General features: G+C 36.5%; 1 non-coding gene across 1 annotated transcript; it reads left to right on the top strand.

Annotated features, from left to right (window-relative positions):
- Positions 1–4,442: 4,442 nt before the first annotated feature.
- Positions 4,443–4,549, top strand: LOC123455391. Its single transcript, XR_006633880.1, has one exon. It is a non-coding gene; the product is annotated as a U6 spliceosomal RNA (small nuclear RNA).
- The last annotated feature ends 1,878 nt before the right edge of the window (positions 4,550–6,427 follow it).

Below are 6,427 nucleotides of genomic sequence, written 5' to 3'. Positions count from 1 at the left end.
CCACTTTGAACTACAGAACTTGAATCTGCCAGATCCATTCTCCTCTAAAGAAACCTTTCAGTGATGTATGTAAAGCATTTCTTTTTTCCCCCTTTGGAATGGTCTTCAAAATTTCAGTAAGTTCATCCCAAGAGGAGATGGCGTACGCCTGTGATCTGCTCATCCCAAGAGGAGAAGGTGTATGCCTGTGATCTCCTCCTGCAGCTTGCTCTTTGTAGGTCCCTTCTGTGGCATAGCGGCTTTGATCCTGTTCTGAAGCACACTTTTTGTCTCTAGGTCAGAACTCTTCTCTTCAGCTCCTTACGCAATTGTCCTGGCTCATGCTGATCTTTGTGATTCTGTCTTCTGCTGCACACCGGTTTGGTGAGAGCAATCTCTCTGCCCTGAAAATGTTTCTTTGCCTTGGGTCAGCCTCCTATCTCCTACTATGAGGTTAAATCTATAATTCTACTGATGCTTTTGAATTTCAGGTCATTTGTAAATTTGCTAGTACTAGGATTAGATCCTACAGAAGATTATATCTTTGAGGCTGCAATGTACTCATGATTTTTTTTTTTTAGTTTATATAACTCAAAGTTAAGCCTATAAGAAACATGTATTTATGTGCCAGTCATGGTAAAACATAGCAATTGCTTCCTATACATTACAGTCTGTATTTTTCTTGTCTCTTTCATATATATTCAAGAATGAACTTCCAAATATAGATGATGTAAATAAGTGGCAAAAATTTCCACTTTGACTTTTACCCTTTCATTTGGGTTCAATAAAAACTGTCTAACCCTTTGCATTCATGATAATGAATGAGCAGAAAAATCTACCTTACAATATCATAAAACAGCAAGATACAGAATGTCTTAAACTTGAACTGCATGAAAAAATATACAACTTGAAAAAGGAACATTTGCTTTTAAAATCTCATTGGGAAAAAATGATTGATTTTATATAACCCAAGACTTTGTAGAGTCTGTCTTAGAGTTTGAAACAAGAGTGGGAGCACTACTTTTTAAAAGAATGTTATGTTTAAAATTGAAGTGTGTTATGATTAACATGTATTTACTTGGAAATCCTTACATGGACTTATGGCATTGATCTACATCAAATTAATGAGATTGTTTGGAACATTTCCTGAAGCTTTCAAAAGCAAAGATAGTGTTTGAAGTTTGTTAGGTAGCATTATGCTATCCTGGAATTATCAGTGACCATCTTTTCTTCTTAAAAACAGCTACATGAAAATTAACAGAATCTACAAAAAACAGATTCATAATGGCAACAAGATGCCTTTTCTCACGTGTCTGATCACTCATTAGGCATCCTGTCTATAAATTTTTTAAAAATACATTTATTTCTTAAAATAAACAGGTGATTAAGGTTTGTCTGTTACTCAGGGAAATCAGTAGCAGGAAACAAAAGGATCCAGAAAAATAAATAGAACAATTAGGTCCATTAAAAAAGCACAAGAAAGAAAAAGATAATTTAAAAATTATAACTTGAAGAACATGAAAAACCTAGCATTTAGAAGACTGAAATAGGAGGATTATCATAGCTTAGAGGCCATCCTGGGCTATACAGTGAGCTCCAGGTCTTGGGAATGCTGGAACCCTGGGCTAGGGTGAGTCCAAGTTTCCTGTACAAACACGAGGGCCCTAAGGGTCTGAGACTGCCTGAGTTTGTTTGATTCCCTTGGACTCACGTAAACAGCTCAGAATGGCCACACAAGCTCTTGTTGAGGAGCAGAGACCAGAGAATTGCCATTAAAAGAAATATATGTATATATATATATACACACATATATATATACATATATATATATATACATATATGAAAGTACTCAGGAGGCAGAGGTAGGAGGATCGATGTGAGTTCGAGGCCACCCTGAGACTACATAATGAATTCCAGGTTAGTCTGGGTAGAGTGAGACCCTACCTTGAAAAACCAATAAAAAGAAAGAAAGAAAGAAAGAAAGAAAGAAAGAAAGAAAGAAAGAAAGAAAGAAAGAAAGAAAGAAAGAAAGAGGGAAGGAAAGAAGAAAGAAGCAAACATATATGAGGCTAGAAGATTTATAAAGACTAATGGTTAAGCTGGAACTATAGCTCAGTGGAAGGGGTCTTGCCTAGTATTCACAAGACAGACAAAAGGTTCGATTCTCAGCACCACAAAATTAAAAATGAGAGGGTGATTCCCACTCTGAGAGCATGGCATTGGCATCTGGTGAAGAGCTTCTTGCAGCAACCTGAAGTGGCAGACAGAATTTTATAGCGACATGGAAGAGACATCAGTTTCTCTTTTACCTCAAACGAAGCTACAAATGGCATCAAAAAACCCCCATCCCTGGACTTCATCTACTTATTATATCTCTCAAAGCTGCCAAATACCACTTACATAAGAGGTTATGAAGTACATTTCCAGAATGTGAATGTAGGGGAAATATACACAACATGGCAGGAGTTTGGCTTACATTACATTATAGGCAAGTTATGATTTGATTTTCTGAATAGGTAGAAACACGGAAAAGAGATCAGTTAACACTCAGGATGGAACTAAAATATCTCTCATCCATTTCATCCATTTTATTTACTGTGACTGGTAAATATTTTCAAAAAAATAATTGTTCAAATTAATGCAACATAGTAGGAGAATATATTACCCAAGTTTTTGATGATAAATAAAATGATTTAGTATAAGAAATCTGGCATAAAATGGGAAATTTTAAATTTAGTGATATAAAAATCCCAGAGAAGCAAGGGCAGGGAGGCACATGCCTTTAATCCCAGTACTCAGGAGGCAGAGGTAGGAGGATTGCCAAGAGTTTGAAGCCACTCTGAAACTACATAGTGAATTTCAGGTTAGCCTGAGCTAGTGTGAGATCCTACCTCAGGAAACTGGAAAAAAAAAAAAAAAAAGCAGAGAACTCAAAATTTTCACATTGATTCCAGCTATTGTATGTTTTAGCTACTTTTTAATAGAGTCAAAAATTATTCATATTTTAACTAGTTTTAGCAAAACAACATCTGATAATAATTTCATTACTATATAGCTATAGCTATAGTTTTTACACACATTAAACTACAAAATACTATGAAAATAAAAACTACCCATTTTTCCTTTGAAGTTTTAAGATTTTACTATACGCTTTAGGTTTTTGTCACAAAACAAACACCAACCTCATCATACTTCCTGAAAATTATCAGAAAAGATTTTAAAAATGAGATTCATAAAACAATCCTATTTTAAAAACCTAACAGATTCAAAAATTGAACTTCAAATAATGACTCTTATGAACAAAGGTTCTCCAAATTAAAATGTGAAAGAAATGAATACATAAGATGATAGGATGGGATGCAAGCTAAAAATGTTTGTATATGTTCATGATAACATATTTTAAGCAGTTTTCTGACTTCTTAGATTTATAGCTTTTGTGCAATAGTATTAGTGGTTGCCCTAAGTTTACAACATAGTTCTCTAATATATCATAATTTGTTCTATGAAGCTACTGTAAATTTGGGTTCCAACATAGAGGATTGTGAGACAAGATTTATTTAATGCAAGGGAAGACAGCAATCTGAAGCAAAAAGAAAAACATTTCAGAAGGCTCGGTAAGGAAAGGTGGCAGTTGTCAGGTTTATCAGGGAGGGAGAGATAAATTTGCATGGTGAAGAAGGGATCTTAAATGGGAAGTGTGGGGCATGAAGGGGAAATTGGTTATCTGTGACTCATGCCTATGTGATAGATGAAATTATCAGGAGCACCTGCTAAACTCTTTGGGGGAAGAAGGCTTGGAGGGCCTTGTCACAACCCAAGGCCAGAAGGATAAACATGGATATGTTCTCTATGACCCTCACCCTGAGGAAGTTGTGCTTACCAGTGAGGATTACAAAGTCACAGATCTGGGCATGCTGCCGGTGCCTGTCATAGCTGGGAAGCAGGAGAAGGAAGCAGATTAAAATTTAAGTTGCCCTTTCCTAGGAAATGTCTTTTATATAAATACATACCTCAAAGATTGAAAGTATATTCTGTTTGCCCTGTAACCATAACCTTTATAAGGCCTTTTAAAAACTTCTGAAAGTAATTTCATCCTTACATCTGGATCATTTTTGTATTATCCAAATTTGTATTACTTAATGTACAATTGCTAATAAAATATCTCCATGTATAAAAAGTGAACATGTTAACTGCAAGTTCATTTGAAATACATTTCTGCTACATCTAGACTTCTAAGGTTTTTCTTCCTCATAGTATTTTACATGTGTTATTTCATTCTCTCTAGCTCTCATGTTTCCTATTGAAAATCAACCATTAGACATCTAGTCTCAGCTCTGACATTTAGACAGCTTGGAAGTTACCACACCTATGCTCACAATGACAAAATAAAAGGCTGAATCAACAACTCTGCCCAAAGCCACCAGGGAATTGTGGTGACAGGGCACCTCAAAGCCCAGAGCATAGTACTTGCTTCAGCAGCACATATACTAAAATTGGAAGCATACAGAGAAGATTAGCATGGCCCCTGTGCAAGGGTGGCATGCAAATTCATGAGGCATTCCATAGTTTAAAAACAAAACAAAACAAAACAGAAGATAGAAGATGGGGCATAAAATGAATAAGTAAAGCAACAGCTAAGATCATTACAACCAGTCACTTATAAAACCCTCAGTGGTAACTAACCAACCTCTGGCAGAGGAGCATAGAAGAGTTGGAGATGTAGAACCTCCTGGTAGAATAGTCTTAGGTGGAACCAAACCTTTCAATGGATTGCTGATAAAATGTATTTGTATATAGAATCTGATTTTGTTGGACCTACAGAGCTATAGATATTTTCAATAGTCCTGTACTAAAGGTACAACAATATTCTCTATGGGTGAGATTTTTTTGAAGAATAATTAGTTACAGATGGGGATATATCTCACTTGGCAGAGTGCTTGCTTGCCTAGCATGCATGGAGCCCTGTGTTTTATCCCCAGCACCACAAAAACTGAAGTGATGGTACATGCTTATAATCCCAGCATTTGGGAAGAAAGAAGGAAGATCTGAAGACCAAGGTCATCCTTAGGTACATAGTGAGCTTGAGATCAGCCTGGGAAACATGAGACCTCTTCTCAAAGAAAGAAAGAAAAGAACGAAGCAAGGAAAGAAGGGAGGGAGGGAGAAGGAAGAATAAAGTAGAAAGAGGAAGATGAACTATAGTAGAACTTAAAATCACTGAATCATGCACCTTTATCAAAGAGCCATTTTAGGGGCTGAAGAGATGGCTTGGGAGTTATGGCACCTGCCTGTGAAGCCTAATGACCTAGATTTGATTCCCCAGGACCCACATAAAGCCAGAGGCAAAAAGTGGTGCATGTGTCTGGAGTTCATTTGCAGTGGCTGGATGCCCTGGTGTGCCCATTCTCCCTCTCTCTCTCTCTCTCTCTCTCTCTCTCTCTCTCTCTCTCCCTCCCTCTTCCTCCTTCTCTCTCTCCCCCTTTTTCTGTCACTTTCTCTCTCTCTCTCTCTCTCTCCTTGCAAATAAACAATATTTTTAAAAAGAATTATTTTACTGATTTAAGCAGTTACGGGGTTTTTTTTGTTTTGTTTTGTTTTGTTTTGCTCTTGAATTCTTAAATTACATGCTAGTACCAGAAAGACAGACTATCTGTTACTACCCCAGGTAAATAAGTTACCATGCATCTTCATATTTTTCAAACTTTGCTCCCTTTCTTTTTTATTCTTTAGTCTTGTTTTACGTTCTTGAAGCAATTCTGCCGGTTTTCCAAGCTGCATGGAAAGCATTCAGCTATCTGAACATCTGGAAATAAAACCTTGCAATTAACAGTCACATTTTCATCACTGGAAGTCTGCTAGCTTGTGAGCATCTTTGTTGTTGCCTTTCTACTAGGTATGTGGAGACATTGTACCATCTGGGGCTAATGAAACAGAAGTGAAAAAGAGCATAAGAATGTTCATGGGAAAACTTGCTCAAAGCATGTATGCCCTGTTTCATGCAGGCATCGTTGTACCTCTGTGGACGTGGATGAAGAGCATTGCGTTTTGTCTTTTGAACTTCCTATTAAGGAGTTGTTGTTGACACAAAGTAAGCATCAATGTCCTTTCAACACTTTACACTTTCAATGCTTTGATGGAGCTATGAATCTGATCTTTAATAATTCAATATATTCCTTTTTGTGTGTCTAGTCCTGTTTCAGATTGAATTAAATCAAATGATTTAGGGATCTTACCTTTCTCTTGTCTGTTCCATAGAAAAGAATCTAATTTAGTAAATTCTGGGCTATTGCATCTCAATTCTGGTTACCACAGTACAGAAATATCAAGCCAATTGTTATTTTATTTTTGTATTGTTCTGCCTTGAAACCTTGAAGGGACAAAACATGTGACATTGAATTTAACACTTTGAAGTGATTAATTAGAGATTATCAATAGGGTTGGATTGCTT

Source organism: Jaculus jaculus, chromosome 16, assembly GCF_020740685.1.
Source record: "Jaculus jaculus isolate mJacJac1 chromosome 16, mJacJac1.mat.Y.cur, whole genome shotgun sequence".
Lineage (NCBI taxonomy): Eukaryota > Metazoa > Chordata > Mammalia > Rodentia > Dipodidae > Jaculus > Jaculus jaculus.
The sequence above is the reverse complement of the archived record's forward strand: the minus strand, read 5'-3'. Positions and strand labels throughout refer to the sequence as shown.